This window comes from Thamnophis elegans, chromosome 3 (genome assembly GCF_009769535.1).
Source record: "Thamnophis elegans isolate rThaEle1 chromosome 3, rThaEle1.pri, whole genome shotgun sequence".
Taxonomy (NCBI): Eukaryota; Metazoa; Chordata; class Lepidosauria; order Squamata; family Colubridae; genus Thamnophis; species Thamnophis elegans.
In genome coordinates this window covers 115791330-115811495 of record NC_045543.1, presented here as the reverse complement: position 1 = coordinate 115811495, position 20166 = coordinate 115791330, and the positions used below count along the sequence as shown (strand labels likewise).

The 20166-nt window shown below is 40.9% G+C and overlaps 1 protein-coding gene across 1 annotated transcript in view; it reads left to right on the top strand.

Moving 5' to 3' along the window:
• The first annotated feature begins 1503 nt into the window (after positions 1-1503).
• LHFPL2 (LHFPL tetraspan subfamily member 2) overlaps positions 1504-20166 on the top strand; it is a 98557-nt gene continuing 79894 nt past the window's right edge. Inside the window, exon 1 of the mRNA XM_032212817.1 lies at positions 1504-1836. The gene's annotated coding sequence lies outside the window, so the exon portion shown is untranslated. The remainder of the gene's footprint in view (positions 1837-20166) is intronic.

Here is a 20166-nt window from a genome sequence, read left to right as displayed (position 1 = left end):
TTGTCAAAAAAATAAATAAATCATTGCCTCCGAATCGAGGATCTCTCGGGGCCTGATTGAATCCTCCTGCACCTCAAGGACTCCGTGCTATTGCAGCCATTAGGCAGTTCCAGGAGATTCTCTCAATATGATCCTTAGCAGCCTTCGTGGCAAGGAGGCATCTAGTCAGGTCCATTAACGTGTGCGCGCGCGCGTCTCACTCTCCCGCCCAGAAAGCGGCTAAGGAGCCGCGGGGTTGCCGGGAGCTTCGTTATTACACCAGCAATCTCCTTTCCGGCCTCCCCCGTCTTGAATTTCCCACCAGTCCGGCCTAGAGGCGACTCCCTCCTGCCTCCCGCCCGCTCTTAACCCCATCGGCGGGATTCGGGCCCCAGAAGTTCCGCCAACCCTGCGGCGCTTCTTCTGCCTCCAGCCCTCCTTCCTCTCCCGCGCTCTGCTCCAGGCATGAACCCTTTATTGTGTCTGCCGCGCTCACTCCTCCCCGCCTGGCGGGGCCTCCCTCGACCAACAGGCAGCGGCTGACCTCGTTTTGCGTCCCTCGAGAGACTCTGCTTGGACTGCGTCGCGGGGACAGCCTGGTTTTCGGCCAGCCTGGTTTTCCAAGAACGGGAGCCTGGCGGCTGCTCCTTCCACAACCGCTTCCCAGGGTGGGATGAAGAGAGGCGTGCTCGCTCTCATCCATGCAACCTTAAGGGGCTCTGGCGGCCCACTTTTGCCCTGCCCTGCCAAAGCAACCCTTAAGTGGCTGCTTCCCCGCCTGTCCTCAACCTGGTGCCCTCTGGGCGAGGTGGGAATATAATTCTCAGGGCTCCGGGATTATTCTGACAGATGGGATCCCAATGTATCTCGTGGAACTCGGAGTTGTCTCCCCCCCCCCGCTCCTTTATTCTTAAATTTAACCACGGTTTAAGCAAGTAAACTACATTTCTAAATCTTCCCAACCGTCATAAACCAATCCCACGGGCTGCGTTCACACAGGCTCGCACTAAAGTTTGGTCGCCCAGCTGCTCGGTATATTCGCACGTACGTTCGCCTCCAATGGTGAAAAAGAACCCCTTCGCCCCCGGAATTAGACGCAGCCGGGAACAGCCTTTGCGGGGAACTTTTGCGAGGCTCATTGACCCCCCCCCCTTTCCCCTCTGCGGACGTCTTAATTCGCCTTTTGTTATCCTCAAGAAGTTAACTATTCCCTCAGGGTCCCCGCTCCCTGCCTTCCAAGCCAACTGGTGCCGCCGTCCCTCCTCGCTAAGGCTTCCCTCTGTGTCAGGGCGCGCCCCAGGCTCCCTGAGGGCAGCCCTCTCTCCCCAATGGGAAAACACCGGGGCGCCCGGCTGCCTCGGCACGGTCCGGCGCTGCCCAGCAGAGCGCCCTCCTTTTACGCGGATCCATCTCCGGCCTCTTCCGCGTCCTGCCCGCCCCCTCCCTCGCCTTTCGGTGGGGAGATCCCTCTCCCGCTCTCCGGGTCGGCTCTTCCGTAGGGCGCCCGCCCCTTTCGCTTCCCGAGCCCTCCCTTCATCTCGTCCCGCCGCCGACCCTCATCGCTTTAATCTTGGTGGGCCGGGGAGGGAAGGCGGGGGACGTCAGTGCCGAGTGGGCTGGTCCAGGGCAAGGCAGGGCAGAGCGAGGCAGCCTCGCTTTACACGGCTCCTTCCCTCCCGCGGGAAGCAGCAGCCGCCCTTCTGGACTGGCCGCGCCGAGGCCTGGCGGAGAGGAGGCTGGGACCGACCGAGGTGACCCGAAGGGCTCCGCCGAGACGCGCTCAGGGGCGCTTCGTTCCCGGCTCTGGGAATTGACTGGCCGGGAGGGAGACTGCGAGACAGCGGTCGTGGACGGCGGGTAAGTCGGGAAGGGGGAACGGCCACAGCTATGCGGCCGTTTCCATTCATTGTATCGAGGGGAATTGGGGAGCGAGGAGGAACGGAGAAGGCGGGCGGCTTTTACTCAGTCAACTTTCCTCCGGGCAATTCAACTTCGAATGGGGGACGAGGTGCGGGGTGGGATCGATTCTGCTTCGCTTGGGTATCTTGCAAACGGGTTATCCCGCCGGGTAACATAAGAGCATGCAGGTTGCTGCCGCAGGAAGAATCACTGGCACGCTCCTTTTAGAGAAAGTGAGTTTGCCCATTGATTTCAACGGGATTCGTTTCTAAGGAAATCCCGCGTAGGACTGCAGTCTGAGAAGTTCTCTTTTTAAGCTGGTCCCAAATTCCAGCCTTCGGGGTATTTATGTGTGCCCGGGTGGGAAGAAGAGAGTAAAAAGGCAACAAAATTATGCAGCTTTCTCCGGCTGATTACGTATCGGAGCAGTTGGAGAGCAAAGTTGGGATCCTGCTAAGGGATTTGGCCAGAGATCTTCAAACTTGGCAACTTTAAGACTTGTGGATTTTAACTCCCAGAATTCTCCAGCCAGCTCTACTGGCTAGAGAATTCTGGGAGTTGAAGTCCACAAGTCTTAAAGTTGCCAAGTTTGGGAACCCCTGGGTTTCGCAGTTGGTGATCCCAAGAGTTGTGCCTAAGCGACAACGGAATAAGCACCATAAACCCACGCGGGAGTCTCTGCAACCCAAACTAATTTTCCTCTTTACCATTTTCCTCCTCTGCGGAACGAGCCCCCACTTCCCCCAAACTTAGCAGCTGTAACCGATCTGGGTTTCTAAGGTGCTGGAACTGCGCCGCCTTGTACCAACGCGGTTCTTCTCCCAGGCGGCGCGTTTGCTCTTGCAGAAGCCGTTTCCTCCCATCTGGCTGAACCCGAAGTGAGCGGGCTGATCAATCTGCCAGTCCTTTTATTGCTCGGCCTCCTGCTGTGGGTTTTCCAGCACGGAAAGGAAGCGGGGCTGCTTGCATTGTTCGTGCACGGGGACCCCTTACTGGTTGGGTGACTGGCTGGGAAGGAGGCGTTTGTTTGTTTTGGTGGGGGGGGGGGTTGCACTTGCATTCTTTGGGAGCACTTCCAGAATCCTCTCCTCTTCCTTCGCGCCTCTTTGTGTGTCAGGCAACTGTAACATTCTTGTTCCTTTTGCACGCATAAATTATAAAGGGGGGGAAGGGGAATTACCAGACGCCTTGCATCCAAACCTTCCCAACTGCTTTTGTTTTTCCTTTTGGACTGGCTGCAATGCCCTGAAGGGGAAAACCGCAGGTCCAGGGGTTGTTCCATTGATTTGGCAGGAAAGAGGCTCTCCAGCCGCCTCCGTGTAAACTTTGGGGCTTTTCTTATCCGTTCCCCTCCTCCACCTTCTGTTTTCTATTTGGTCCTGTACTTTTCCCTGGTTTTGAGAAAGTAGGAGACCTACTTCGACAACAGGATAATAAACAGTATCATTATTACAGGAAAAACGTTGGCTTATAGAATAGGTTTGGGGATGCTGTATTGTGCTTGAGGCCAAATAAGGAATTGTAGAACAAGAGAAAGTTTTATAACTGCAGTGTTGCTTGTAGTTTGAGTTGGTGCAGGTCTTGCTCATGTCTTTACAACTTCTTCAAGGTCACTGAAGTGTCTTTGGATTGACAACTAGCCTTTAGAAAGCATCAATTACCCCATGTGCACTTAATTTGAACATTAACCCTTTTCTTTCTCTATGCTAAAGTAGTGATGAATAGACCTGGCCTGGCTGAAACTGTAGCTTATAGTGTATCAGTTATTTGGTATTTCTATTACTTGTTAACTTTTATTACTTCAAGCAATATAACTATTCAAACCAACTTCTACTTCCTGACCTTGTTACAACTGTATTTTGCTTGCTTGATGGAAGCCTTCTTTTGGAACCTTTCTTCTGCATGGTGCTACTGTTGTTTTCTAGACTTTTAATATATATGAGGTTGCCAGCTGTGTCAGGAAGGGAAATGGAGAAAGATAGCACAATTAACAGTTGTTGTTCAGTACAAATTTAGAAAGACCAGTTATGACCCCTAGAAAAAATGTATTTCCAAGTTGGGAAAATTGGACTGCTGTCAAGTAAAACAGTGGCAGTGGTGTTATCTGACACATTGGAAAAATGCTTTGTTTGTATTTTTATATCAATTTTCTGAATTGTTTATTATGTTATACTTGCATTTTTCTGAATGGTGGAATGTATTGCCCATTGCATACAATTTATTTTCTCAGAGAAGAGTGCACAAACCTATAACTTAAGACTTAACATGTCTATTTGCAAAAATTATTTGCCAAATCTCTCTCTCTCTCTCCCACCCTCCTCCCCAACCACTACACTGCTCAAAATGTTAAAATTTTACAAGTTGTGGCTCCAAAATAGGATAGACTACCTTCTACACTCAGTAAAAAAACACTTCTATTCCTGTAGCATGTACAAACAAATGTATTGTACAATCATGTTAAATGATAGGAGCATTCCAGAATTGCACAAGACCAGACTTTTAGTCTTCTGGATGACCATGAAGATCTGTTTTTCCCATAAGCTTTGGGCTATGATGAGGATTAAGCATGGGGGGAATAGTCTGGTAGCTGGGATGGAAGACTATTTTTGTTTTTGTCTTTGTTTTTAGGGAAAATTATATGAGATAGACGGCCATCTACATTGTGTACATAAATAAATACACATAGCACGTTGACTTATGGCCACATTTGGGGTGGAAACTTTCATTGTTAACTAGTGTGGTTACTACTTTTGTGCCTGATTTTATGAATTTAATCTGGATTTTTTTGCCATTAAACAAATCATGAGGTTGTTAAGCAAATATGGTTTCTTCTATTGACTTTGCTTGACCAGGTAAGGTCACAAATAGTGATCACATATTGCAATGTGATTGTAATTATGACATTGCAGGATGTACATACACGTGACACTGATGTTTGTAAGCATGAGGACCAGTCATAAGTCACTTCTTGAGGTCTGTTAAAGGGGTCACTATGCAGATGCTTTGAGTGGTCACTAAATAAATGCTTGTAAGTTGAGTATTTGTGTTATGAGTGCTAAGTCACTTTGTTTTAATCCACAAATCTCTTCTTCAGATCCATTTCCTTGGAAACTGTAGGAGCATTTGTAGAATATGCCCCAGTGCAACTGTCAAAAGAACCATGCCTTACCTGATTTTATTGGCAACACTTTGATGGGTTTTTTTAAATCAAAAGTTTATTAAGATCTCTTTTCAGCTGCTCAGGTCTAAATCAGAAAGTGTCACAATGCAAAACATGTGATCTTCCAGTTAGTATTATCTGTCTCTGCATGAGCTTTCCAGTAACTTTGAAATTTCCTTGATGTTCTGCTGTGGAAACATTCCATTTTATGCAATGAGTAAAAATGTTCCGGATTGTATTTTCTTAGGTAGGTCATGAAATAAAAGAATTGCCTATTAGTCACTAGCATATTATTGGTACCATAGTAACTAATGGATGTTGGCTAATCTCAAAATTGAAGTACACTCGGCCTGGTCAGAATTTAGATGAGATATTGCTTCAAAATTTGATGTTAGCTTTTCAGAAAGAGATCCTGAAAATGTAAGGACTTTCACTATAACAAATGTAAGCTCAGTGTTTGGAAGCTAGTCTAATAAAGAGACTATCATATGAAGCAGGCCCCTGCTGGTGAGGCCTGCAACTGTCCTAAGATAAGCGGGTGCAGAGAATATGGGACTCTCCAGCAATCATAAATATATTGTGATGTATCCAAGTGGCAATCGCATGACACTACACCAGCTTTTGTTAACTAACTTCAAAGGGTTTCTAAAGAAAAAAAGTAAACATGGATTACCCATATTAATAATAATTTATTAAACTTACATGCTTCTTGACTGCTAATGAGTGGTATGTCCATGAATGTGTTTTCAAGTTCAGCATTTTGTTGCTAAGCCTACGAAACTCCTTTAGCAGTATAAAGAGCAAAATCATTTAGTATCTAAAGTAAACTCTTTAAAGAACATTGAACTTAAATCAGTACAACTGAAATCCAATAAAATAATCAATCTCTTGCTCTGATATTTGTAAGTAATGCCTACTGAATTTGTCTGAATTTATAATTTGGGATGGTGTGAGCAGATTGGTGCTTTTAGGAACATGGTTTGCTTCTTAAATGCCATTTCTTAAAATAATTATTCTATGTTTTATCTCATTGTTAGATTTTTTTCTCTTTTCCTTTGCTTGGATTGTGAATTTACAGCTTTTTTTAAATACATGAAAATATTGCTATGGTCTCTAAGCAAATATACCAAAGATGTCAATAATTTTGTTGTAGTAATTAAAATAAAATAAAAATATAATGGTATTTTTGAGATATGGGGTTACAAGTCTCATTATTTAAATCATGCAAGATGTTTTAAGGTTTGACAGCATAGCTATTTTTTGTAATAATAGTATAGCCTATTCATTCAAATACATCTTGGTTTCTTTATATTTGATGATAATTTTTAACTTCTGCCCTCACGTTATAGTCCTGATCTTCATATAAAAAACCTACAGTTTTAGTTTGAAAAGCCTGAAATAATTATAACTGATTTTATCTTGTTTTGACATCTTGACATAAAAAAGCCCAGTTAGTTCCATCTTGGTTCTGAACTGCAATTTTATTATGACATCTTACAGAAAAAAAAACATTACGAACAGGCATAAGATAATCACAATTGTTTGTCAGCAGAGTTGTCTACTTTAATTTAAGTACATAGATGTTTAAAAATACATTTATCCAATTATTTTACCATTGTGCCTATTTATAAATCTGTGAAAATGATTTCATTGAATCTTTAAAAGACAGGTATGGATGACTCATTGCTAATCAATCAAGACTGTTTTCGCTTGATACTTTAATATGGATATGTGTGAAATTTACTTTTAGGAAAAACAAGCATTTTCTATTTATGGGACGAGAGTGCTAAAGTACTTGTTTTTATGAAACCTCATGGATTTGAATAGGAGCTGCACGTACAGTAAGTGTGAAATATACTGTGGACACCTTATTTCTTTTTTTTATTCTACATGCAAATTACCAAAAGTACACCAGACCCACAGTGGAGAATGATGGTGACAGCATTATGCTTTGAGGCTGCTTTTCTTCAGTTGGAAATGAGACTTTAATCAAGGTGGAGGGAATTATTAACACGTCCATTTATCATGTCATTTTTGGCTCAAAACCTTCAGGCCTCTGCTAAAATGAGGAGGAACTTTGATCTTTCACCTTTCAATACCACATCGACCCCAAAGCATACCTCCAAACCAACAAAATAATGGCTTTACCAGATGAAGATCAAAGTTTCAGAACACCCCAGCTACAGCCTAGCCCTGAATATAATTGAAAATCTGTGTTGTGATCTGAAGAGGGTTGTGCACAGGAGATACCCTCACACTCTGACAAATTTGGGGAGTTTTTGCAAGGAAGAGTGAGTAAATCTTCTCAAGGGAAGAAGTGCTATGCTGATAGATTCCTACCCCAAAAGACTGAATGCTGTCATAAAATGAAAAGGTGCTTCAACAAAGTACTAGTTTTAAGTTGCGTATTTATGCAACCATAAGTTTTTTATGTTTATGTTTTTCCCCTAGAATGGGTCTGCAACCTTAAACACTCAAAGAGCCATTTGGACCTGTTTCCCACAGAAAAGAAAACACTGTGAGCCACAAAACCTGGGTGGGTGTGGCCAACTCAACGTCACTTATTCCCACCCAGTCACATGATCACCCCTTAGCCACACCTACTCAGCCAGTCATATGGGCAGAAAACCGGTTGTTAAAAAATCTCGGCAATCACAAAACCCTTTTGACCTCCCTCTCTATCTCTCCCCCTCTCTGTCTTTCTGTATCTCTCTGTCTCTCCCCTCTCTCTGTTTCTCCCTGTGTCTCTCCCTCTCTCTGTATCTCTCTGTCTCTCTCTCTATATATATATATCTCCCTCTCTCTCTTCCTCCTTTATCTGTGTGTCTCCCCCTTCTATCACCCCCTCTCTCTGTGTCTCTCTCTCCCTCTCTCTCTCCCCCCTCTATCTCTGTATCTCTGTGTGTGTGTGTGTGTGTGTGTGTGTGTATCTCTGTCTCTGTGTCTCTTCTCTCTTGGAAAGTCTCGGCTTTCTCCTTGGGGCTCTTCACTACTACTTTTCTTTTTTCTTGGCAACTTTTTTGAAATCCATGGTGGCTGAGGAATGAATGTGATCTGCAGTGGAGATTTCCCTTCAGGTGACCCCCTCCTTCTCCTTTTGTGACCCCCTGGCCGGCTGTGGCGGAGCTGAGAGGGTGCACATCAGCAGGAAGAACCTTACATGAGCAGCTGGGCTCGGCCAAAGCACAGAGAAGGTGCATGTGAGGCAGGCAGTCACTCATTTGAGCAAGTCTCCCCTCCCGGCCCCGCCACAGCCACCCAGGGGGGAGTGAGAGGAGAAGGGGAGAAGGAAGGGGGTGGTCACTCGAAAGGAAGCCTCCACCAGGATTTCATTTGTTCCTCAGCCAGCACAGATTTCAAAAAAGTTGCCAAGAAGAAAGAAAAGGAGTAGTGAAGAGCCCCAAGGAGAGCTTGCTGTGGCTTTCCAAGAGACAGAGAAGAGACAGGGAGAGGGAGATACAGAGATACACAAGTACACATGCACATACACTCACAGAGACACATATAGACACAGAGGCAGCTACAGAGAGAGGGGGAGAACAGCTGACGGGCAAGCGTCTTTGGCAAGGTTGCTCCGCCTTTCTCCAAGCCTGACCCCCGGGGTGGGCCTGTGAGGTTCAGCAGGGTCTCCCCTTTTCCCCCTGTCCTGAGCTTCTTTACTCCTCCAGCAGACCAGTGCCTCGGGTAGCTTTCATTGTAAAGCGTCTTCTGGGCATAAAAGTCCCCCATGCAAATTTTAAAGCTGCGGCTGGACGCTTCAGGACCGTCCTCCTTTCTGTCGGCCCCTCCTCCCCATTCCCACCCTGCCCCATTCCCATCCTGCCAACCCACATGTTAGAGAGGCTGGCATCAATTGCGGCATCAGTTGTGGCCAGTATCTTGGGGCAGAGAGTGGATTGTCCGTCTCCCCAAACAACCAAGGCACACCCAGCACAAACAAGAGTGAGGCACCAGAGAATCAGCCCCGACTGCTTCTCCATCCCCTCCATCACCCTTCTCAGGCTAGACGAGAAGTGATTGGGAGGAGAAGCCGAGGGATGGGGCCACTGAGTGGTGGCATCACCTGACAGGGAGCCCCAGCAAAGGGCCCAAAGAGCCGCATGCGGCTCCGGAGCCACAGGTTGCCAACACCTGCTCTAGAAGATTTCAGTGTGTTTTTCAATTGAATTGAACAGTATATGTCTTATATTAAATGTGAAAACTATTTCGAAATGATTTTTTTACATGTCAAAAACCTGGTAGGGGTGTTAGACTTTTTATATCCATTATATATTTTTAATGTTCATGGTATTGTCTTTATTTATTGCTGCTTTCCTTTTATTTAATCTTGCCCCATTTTAACCCCTAGGGCTGGTTATGTCTGGCAAGCTGCAATCCTCCTTTATTCTTGACTTGGTTTGGTTGGTTTGGTTTATTAGATTTATATGCCACCCTTCTCCCAAGGACTCAGGGCAGCGTACAACATTAAAAAAAACACATATTACAAAAGTTAAAAAGAATTAAATAGAATATCCCAAACAAACCCAATTAGAATTAACAATGACATTTTTTAAAAAAATGCAATTAAAATTAACAATGATCAATAATTTGTTTTGTTCAGGCCAGGCTGGCTTGATGGAAAAGCCAACTTTTTAGGGCGCGTTGGAAGGACCGGAGGTCGGGGATTATACGAAGCTCCGGGTGCAGCTCATTCCAGAGGGAAGGCGCTCCCACAGAGAAGGCTCTCCCCCTGGGGGTCGCTAGCCGACACTGTCTGGCCGACAGCACCCTGAGGTCGCCAACTCTGTGGGATTGCACTGGATGGTGGGAGGCTACCGGTGGCAATAGTTGGTCTCGCAGGTATCCTGGGCTTAATGCAGTTGGAATTGGTTTGTCTTTAACCAGCTTATGAATTTAAATCGACAGTCCTGGTCAACCAACTTGATAAAGAGATGTCTACAAATATTTTTGTCATATCTAATATTAATATTAATAGAATATAAAGAATATATAGCTGAACCCAAGATGAAACATAGAGCTGAGAAATCATAGAAAGCAGAGCTAGAAAATACGTATTTTGTTACCTGGAACCTCTTTCCACAATTGGAGCATAAAGCAAAGAGTGCAAAGGACAAGTCTGGAATAAAGCTGCAAAAAAGTAGGTGCAGTTACATAGGCAGTTGGCCAACTTGACTTTGAAAGCATTTTTAGAAACTCTTAACAATTATTGCTTAGAGAAGAATCATGACATCTGGATATACTTTCAAAGCTTTGATCTGTATGGTTGGCTATTTTAAAATGTTCTGTGCTACAATTTCCATGTTAAGTTCTGTGCCTCTTGAAATGCTTTCTAAGACTAAAAGCAGCCTGAAGCAGTTTTGAGAGTAAAACAAATGAGATGAGACTGTACTATGATCAGTAAATATATTAACTGAATATATTAATCATACTGTGATATAAATGTCTGAATCTTACACTATAATATATATTTGTAAACTCAAAATTAAGATCTACTTGATAGATAGATAAATAAATAAACAGATAGATGATAGATATGCACACACATTAAATGTTACAGGACTTTTTAATGAGGAAAACCACACCACAATAATATTAGTATATCATAATTCTAAATGTTATGAGTCTATGCTTACAAATATATTCATTCTTACCTGGAACTGGATTTAATACATAGGGCTGCACTAGAAAAGATATGAACAAACAGGATGTGAATCTTCTGAATACCCAACTGCATGCAAATTAGGGATTTTTTAGTAATTGTATAATGCCTGAAAAGTAACACAGAACTTTGTGCTCGTTTTTGCATTCTGTTCTACAGTACTGCAATACAAATTAACTCTGGAAAAACAAAGACTTTACTGAGTGAGATACCATCCTTCCTTAGCCTGCTGCTTTTACCCATCTTGGCTAAGAATTATGGAAGTTAGTCCAAGACATCTGGAAGGCAACATAATAGCAGAAGATTGTTACAGAATATTTTATTTGGAAAAGAATGTCTGAATATTTCATAGATTTTTTTTTCATCTTAAGGCAACAAAAACTATGTGGATTGAACCAATCTGATAAAACGCAAATTATCCAAATAAAAATTGTAAAATCCCCATTTCCTTCCCATCATCTGGGACTCGGGAGGCAGAGAATAGATGGGGGTGGGACCAGTCAGAGCTGGCATTTACCAATTTCCCAAACCAAAATTCCCCCTCCCGGTTCTCCAAAACTGGTCAGAACCTGCTGAATACCACCTCTGGGGCAAAGATGTTAGTGCAATTTCACTGCAATTTAAAAAGAGAAATACAGAGAAAAACAATTTTAAAGAAAGCATAGGCCCTAACCCTCACAGGGGACAAAGTGATAAAAAGAAAGGGGTAAGATGTGAACCTAAGGACAGTTCTGAAGTGTTCAGATGCTTATATATCACTGCAAAGTGTGGAGAAGAATTAGAACTTGGCATCCTAATACTGGAAATATATAATTTGTTCAGAAAAAATATATCCATAAAGGAGGCTATGTGTGTTACCTTATATGTAAAGAATGACTAAAAATCTATAGAGATTGGCAGTTAGAAATTTGGAAACCTTGCCAAAAACATCTAGGGCATATTAAGGAAAAAGAAACAGTAATGACAAGCAGAAATACAGGTAAAATTTTCACAAATCAGAGGTCTTCTATAATTCTTGATACTGTGATAAATTTCAAATATTAGATCTGCAGTAGTATTTGGTATCTAGAAGAACATATGGATCCTTAATAGCAATAGATGTTATAACACATTTGATAGTTTTGTGGATTTCAGACAAAATAGAACTGAAATAGTACATGCTTAGATCATAATGTTGCAACTTCTGAATTGTGTCATTAGAAGAAAGTCAATTAAAACCATGCCTTGCTAACATTCTTTGAGGTGCCTAGAATACACGAAGCAACATGTTCAGTTGTATTAATCTCATTTTAAGATCAGAAGAAAATAGTTTGACTTTAAAAACAACTGATTTCCAAGAGCATAATAGTTGTGGTCATAAAGGTCAAGTAAATTATCAATTTCATCTACTTCCTTGAACTTCTTAAAAAGATAATTGAAAAATATGCAAACAATATTTAGAAAGATGCATCTAGCTGCATCTACAAGAAAACATTGTCTGGAAAGCAGCAAAAAGTAATTGCATAAATTACTTCAGCTACTGAATATAGTTGAAATAAAAAAAAAGTTTAGGAAAAGTTACAGGCACCAGAAATTATTGTGATTAACACATAAGGATTTTTTTTAAAGATAAAGACATGCAATGATAGATAAAATGTGTATACTCCAGTACTCTGGTATGGAAAGTGAATCATAAGAACATACAAACATCTTTGTATATTTCTAATGACAACATACTCTATCACATATCCAATATTTTTAATATTCAATTATTTGGCACAAATTCCATATATGGTTTCCTGAAGATGGCAGTAGATCCCTTACTTAAATTATAAGTTTTTAGTTTTTCAGCTGAAAGCAGACTTTCAAATTAGAATATAATTAATATATTGTTTCCTGAAATTCCTGCTGTGTCCTTAAAAGGTGATAATAACTTCAGTTAATTTGAACCCCATCCTTCTTCCCCTCGTGTATCAGTGAAGATTAACCTGAAGCTTTTATGTTTATCCAATGTAAAAATAAGACTTGAAGATTTTACTTGAATCTAGTATAACTTGATAATTTTAATTTTGCTAAAGGATTCCAGAGTGCTATCCAAAACTTGAGATTGAATTGATTCTACAGTGTGGGCACCATTACATAAAAGCTCTGCCTTTGGACCTCAGCTCCTCATGCAACAGTTGCTGAGAAAATGAATGGGTGTACCTATTAAATCAATACAGTGAAAATAACTTGAAGATTTTATTTTTATCTGGTATAACTTGATAATTTTAATTTTATTTAATGGTCACTTTTAAAGTTTTACTATTGTATATTTAAGCTCAATTTGAAGATTTCATCTTTAGCTGACACAGATAATATATAAGCTATTTTAAAATTGAACAGAACAGATGTGGAATCAATGCAATTAACATGAGTAATATTATTTCTAGAATTATTTCTGTAATGTACAGAGGGTGTTTTTGCCCTTAATAATTGCCTGCAAATATTCTTGGCAAATAAAAATGTCACTTTTAGAAGTTCGAGGAGTTCAAAACATAGCCACTTTATACAGTATGTGATCCAACTCCTAGGGTTGGTGGCTGGGAGCAATGAGAATAGAGCATTGGTATGTGGTGGAGAAGAGCAGTGGGGAATTTCCCTCAGTGCCTGAGGCTTTTCTAGAAGCTATTCTGTTCTTTCTCTAGTGATGGCAGATGAGGTACTGAGGGTAGTGTGTTTCTTCAGCTGTAAACACTAGCTTTGAAATGAATCGGTTGCCCCAACCGATTCAAGAATGTCAAGTACAGCTGATTCGTAGGTAACCTCTCTCCATCTTTCACCTTTTGCCCTGACTTGTTGGAGTCATCAGCATTGGAGATGAATCTGGAGATCCTTGTCATTTCTTTCAAACTTCCAGTCTTGCTCAAGATTATGTCTTAGTAACTGGGACTAGTTCATTATGAAACTTTGGAACAGCTTGATAGCTGCAGTGTCTTCAAGAAGAAAAGTACAATTGTTGCTACTTATCTTTTAAAAGTCTTCATAATGTGGGGCAACCTTTCCCATCTCAGCAAATAGATCGAAAAGTTTAAAAGTATCATCTTTGCATTTGTAGGCCTTTTGAAATATCTTGCTTTTATCTATCTCTCCTGATTCCATTTTACTGATCAATATCTAGCCTTTGTTTGAAGGCTTCAGTGAAGGGGAACATTCTTCATATTCCATTCTCCTGGTTGACAACTCTTACTGTGGGCAAATTCTTCCTGTTAATGTGGATCAAGTATTTCCCTGTGGTTTCAATCTGCTGCTTCTGCTCCCTGAGCCAGAAAAAACAATCCCACTACTTTCACATGACAGCCTGTTAGTATCTGACATTAAAAATAAAATAAATAAAAGATAAATATAATCCACAGATCTCCAAAACAGTATCTGATGGAAGAATGAAGGGAAAGCAGAAACTTTGATTTATCTTGGGGCAGTGATCTTATACTGTCCTGAGTGCATCTCTCATTCAAAATTTATATATCATCCTTTCCAATTTGCCATTTTCTTTATACGTAAATACTCAAATGTTCTTCTATGGGATTTCTTTTCTACTTTGTCCTCTTGCAAGCACATGTGACTATAGCTGTCTATCTGCATAAGCATTTTGGCATTGCTTCTTATCCCTCATGACACTTTATAGATAGTCTACTTCAGCAATTTTAATTTATTATTAGTTACCAACTTCCTCTTTCTTGTTTCTTCTGACAACTCAGCTTCTTTGCCTGAAAAATCTAAATAAAATGCCATTGAGACTTTCCTCACTAAGATCCATACATGATTTTCTTTGAGATACAGATAATCTATAAATCTTGAAAAAGTCTAACAGAAACTGGCTGTATCCATTCATCTTATTGCCAGTTAAAATCTAACAAATCTGAATTGGCTAGTGATAAGGCAGTTCCTGAGCCCCCTGAATGTACTTAGAATAAAACTATAAGAGTTTTATGCATATATGAAGACAATACAGAGGGAACACCTACAACAGCGATGGTGAACTTTTTTTGGCTTGCGTGCCATAAGCGGGGGAAGTGCAGGGGGTGGTGCACAGGCGTGCTGCACCCATAATGCAAAGCACAATCCCCCCAGTGAGCATGCGTGCAGGACAGGCGCTCCCCCCATTTTTTGCATGCTTTTTTCACCCTCCCCAGCCTCCAGAGGCTTTATAGGAGGTGAAAAAAGCCTCCCCCCGGACGCCCTGTGGAGCCTTCAGGAGGGTGAGGACTAAACACGATCCTATGAGCAAATTGGAAGTGACTTCCAGTTTGTTTGTAGGGCCTCTGAAGGCTCCGGAGGACTAAAAACGACCCTATGAGCAAACCAGAAGTCACTTCCGATTTGATCATAGGGTCGTGTTTAGTCCCCAGCCTCCTGAAGGTCCCTGAAGGCTCTCAGTTTGGTGGTTCGAATCCCTAGCACCACTTAATGAAGTGAGCTCCCGTTACTTGTCGCAACTTCTGCCAACCTAGCGGTTTGAAAGCATGTAAAAATGCAAGTAGCAAAATAGGGATCACTTTGGTGGGAAGGTAGCAGCGTTCTGTGCACCTTTGGCATTTAGTTGTGCTGGCCACATGACCATGAAGACATCTTCAGACAGCACTGGCTCTTCGGCTTTGAAATGGAGATCAGCACTGCTCCCTAGAATCGGGAATGACTAGAACCGTGATGGCAAACCTATGGCACGTGTGCTACAGGTGGCACGCAGAACCATTTGTTAGGGCATGCTAGGCATTGTCCTGTCAGTTGCAGCGTGCATCTGCGCGCTAGCCAACTGACTTTGGCCTTCTTTTGAGGCTGTTTTTCACACTCTGGAGGCTTCCTTGAAGTCTCCAGAGTGTGAAAAATAGGCCCTACGGGCAAACTGGAAATTCAGGAACGGACTCCTGATTTGCTCATAGAGCTGTTTTTTGCTCTACGGAGCCTTCAGGAGATTTTCTTGAAGGCTCTGGAGGGCAAAAAACGGCCCTATGAGCAAACCAGGGGTCACTTCCATGGGGATGTTTTTCGCCCTACGGATCCTTCAGGAGGCTTTCTTGAAGGCTCCAGAGGTCAAAAATCACCATTCCTGAATTTCTGGGTTCCCCGTAGGTCCGTTTTTCGCCCTACGGAGGCTTCAGGGAAGCGCCTGAAGCCTCTGGAGGGCCTCCAGGGGGAGCTGTTTTCAGCCTCCCCAGGATCCTACAAAGCCTCTGGAGCCAGGGGCGGATGAAAAAAGCATTCCAAAAGTGGGGGGTGCTGCTGGTCGCACGCACATGCGTGTGCTGGGGGCATGCATAACATTATGGGTGTGGCATGCCCACACACGACCCCCCCCTGCACTCCCCCCGCTTTTGGCATGGGAGCCAAAAAAGGTTAGCCATCACTGGACTGGAACATATGTGTGATGGAAAACTTTACCTTTAAGCATGCAGCTGTATTTCTGCAGGTAATTAATAGAAATTATGGTATTGTGATTATTTTCTTTCACTTTTTACAGAATTATCAAATGTCCTTGACTATATACATTCCTAATGTTCCACTTTACGTTGTGTTGAGAATGAACTGTTGCTATATCCAGTGAAGCTGTATTATACCTCCAGCTCTTCAGTTTCTTGCTGTCCTGCTGAATTATGTGGAATGTGTAATTAATAAATAGGGTAGAGTGTTCACTGGAGACAATTGGAGGGATGGTTTAAAGACAAGTGTTGATGAGTAATGGATTTGGCTGCAAAATGCATGCATTAATACATTTTTAAGTGTCAACAAAATTATAGTACAACTACTTCTGTAGAATCTTTGCTTTAGTCACTTCTGGGGATGAGTAATCTTCATAATTTCAGAAAGACAATTCTTTTTCTGTCTGTTAACATTCTACTTAACATTTCCAATATAAAATAAACATGGATGTCACACAAAAGAAAGAGTGAATTTATTTTCCATTGTTCCAGAGTGAGGGACCAGAAACAGTAAATTCAGACAGGAGCTTCTTCAGGCTACACATCAGAAGTTATTTCCTGATTGTATAAACCGTCAGCCAGCAGAACAGGCTGCAACATGATGTGGTGAATCCTATTTCACTACAAGATCTTCAAAAATGGTCATTTGTTGGAGATGGTCTTGTAGATCCTACTTTGAGCTTATAACATTGAAATATATCATCTTCCTTCCAACTCATGATTTTAGAAAGAATATACACATAAGAACAATAGAATTCCCAGAGATTCCACTACATACTACTCAATAAGTACCTTAGGAAAACAGACGATTTAAGCTTCAAAGCAGAAATGAGTGTGGGAAGGAATAAAAATCTGAATCGTGAGATGGGCAGCAAGTAAATTTTATAAATAAATAGCACATTTGAAATGCCTTGATAAATCAGAGTAGTAGCTTTATACAGTGGTTTCCAAACTTGGCAACTTTAAGACTTGTGGACTTCAACTCCCAGAGTTCTCCAGTCAGAAGAGCTAGCTGGAGAATTCTGGGAGTTGAAGTCCACAAGTCTTAAAGTTGCCAAGTTTGGGAACTACTGGCTTTATAAATTGCAGTGAACTCCCTCAACATAAAATCAATACAGCATTGAAGAAGTCAATTTTTGGAGCTTGTGGTTCCATACTTTTGCAAGTTTTAAGAAGTTTGCTAGCCACCTCTTATAGGTGGTCCAATTCTTTTCAATGTATTTTGTAGAGGGTTAGACTATGCAGTATTTTTTGTTGCCTCACAGCTCCACAACTATATCTGTAGTGTTTCAGTGTACAATCAAAGTATGTTTTAAAATTTGTGAAGCATTTTTCAGGTATATTAGAAAACTACATTGATGTGTAAGTTCAGCTGGATCTGAATTGATATTGCTGTTCACTGGACAATTTTGTAAGTGTCTTGATTCCTATAAAAATCCCAGTGAAATGAAGCCAATTAACAATTTTAAATCTCAAAATATTATATCCTTTTAACAACAGAATAAAAAGCATATGCATGAACATGAAGTAAAGGCATGATATCTAAAGGTCCTAAAAGGAAGACTTTTGGGGGAGACGCCTTTGTCCTTGCAAAAATATGGAAATGGATGTCTGGATATCCCCTCCATCCTGGATATCCATCCTACATGGACCATGTAGTCTAAACTACATAGAAGTAGTTGATGCTACCTCCCCAATTCTTCTAATATATTACAAGCATTGTTCTCCTTAATAGGTACTTCACAACATCACAATAGGTACTTCACAACTTCACCGTTTAGTCTTGATGGAAGACCACATAACATAAAAAAAATGAAAATAAGGTTTAAATTGCAAACTCCTACAGTCTGACTCTTGACACAATTATTTGATCCCTAGACAGCAGCATCTACATCTGTAAACTTGCATATTTTAAATCACCACATAATATTTTCCTCCCTTCATTAAATGTAGTTCAATGTGCAATTTTATTTCTGCATTGAATTGTTCAGTATCTTAATTATCAATGTTGGTGTGGAGCTATTTCTTAGAACAGGAGGTTGATAGAATTTTTTTCATTACAAAAGTGGTAACATGTGGGAAAAAAGTACTAGTGATTCAAAAATATGTCTAACTTAAATATTGGAGTCTGCAAATGTTAATGATTAAACACCAGGCTCTGCATTTCCAGTAACTCTTTTTTTTAACCTGCTTAAATATTTTACCAATTAAAATGCAATGGAAAGATTTTATCTAGTCTTTTTGAGAAAATGAGATGTTAGAATGCAGTAATTTTAGGTTTTGTCTGCAGCAAAGGACTTCGTTTCTATATTTAATATAAGAGAGTATTTTCTGATTAGTGTACTCAGAAATTTCAGGTTTAAGTTCCGCTGAATTTTTGTTTTATGTATATTAGTTGGTATTTTGGAAGAGATTAAATATGTAGCTGCTATTTATTTATTTAAAATTCTTCAAAGTAATTTTAGTGGATAACATATATGGTTAATTTAAATTCATGGTTTCTGATCTAGGGTACAAGACTATTGATTACTCACACAGAATATCACATGCGGTCTGTGATACAGGAACTACAGTAAAAAAAAAAAGCCATTATTTTCAGATTTTGAAATTATCACTTGATGTTTTGGAGAATGTGGATGTTACTGCCTGTAAATATTACAAGATTTCAAGTGTGTGCATCAAAATCTTGTGGAATTTGGTAATCTCATGAGATCCTAGCCATTTGATTTATAAAAATTGTAAAGTTTAATTGATTTTAGGTCTAGCAAACCATATAGGTTTCATGATGCCCAAAGGCATGTTAAGATTTTGTGGCAGTTCTCAAAATCTTAATAAATGTATTGTGTAATTGAAGGAAAACTTAGGAACCATTGTTTTAAGCAGATATATTTCTTCTTTACTTGTGGGCCTCTCAGTGGGCCTCTTATTTGCTGAGGTGGGCGATGTATAAATTTGGTCAACAAATAAAATAAAAGCCGTTTGAAACATGAATAAGCAACTGATTGCTGGAGACATTCAGCTATTTGAAATTTTGAAAACTGTTAACTATCTTGCAGTCATAATTCTTGCAATTATAATTTCATATCTTATTAGAGAGATTCATATTACAACTTCAAGTTTTATCCACCTGCCTCTCCCCTGTTTTAAGAGGCTATTCTTTTTGATAACATCTGGAAGTAAAGAAATAGCGGTCAATATACAAGCAGAATGCTCCCTAAGCTAGGAAATCTGTGCTTGGAATTTGTGGCTTTTTAAATCTTCTAAACATGGATTTTTTTCACTTCCCATTCTAAGAATCTTAGAAAAGCATATGTGGAAGTCAACAGGAAATCTTATGCATTCATTATTAAGAGAAGATATTTTACCTTCTGGTCACCTTTCCCCTCAGCAACCAGAAAGCTTATTGTAAAATTAAAAAGGCAGGAAATACAGTTTTTAAGATGGGAAAAAACTTAGTTAAACAAGAGAGAAATTTCTCCCTAGTGGATTTCAAAATTTGGCATGGGTTCTGCATTGTTTCAAAGCTAAGGTTAGCAAATTTTCATAATGTTTCAACTCAACTTTTTAAAGCAAGAAAAAAGCAGACAAATAAAACCACACAATGCAATATTAAAACACAATGCAATATTAAAACAGAATGCAAAGACAGTATGAATATCTTTTGCGGCCTCTACAGTAATAATTTAAACCGAATTGTACAAAATCTTAGCTATTACATTTATGTGCTGCTTTTAGACAGACAGTCTTGTGGGCCCCTTTGCACCCTTGGGTTTTTGTGTTGATGGTACTGTCTTCCTTTGATTCCTAAACTTGGCGCCCTTCATATTGTTGGTCAAGAGCCAATCTGTGATTCGTTTACCTGGCGTTAGAACCAGTCAATAACACAAGGTTGAGGAAAGTGGAAATTTATCACTTTATTTCTGATCAGAAGCAAAGGGGCTCTCTGTTAGCAAACAAAGGACCTGGGAGGAGCACTGAGCAGGACTGGCATTCTGTTTTTATACCTCAGGATGCAGGAGATTCAAAACAGC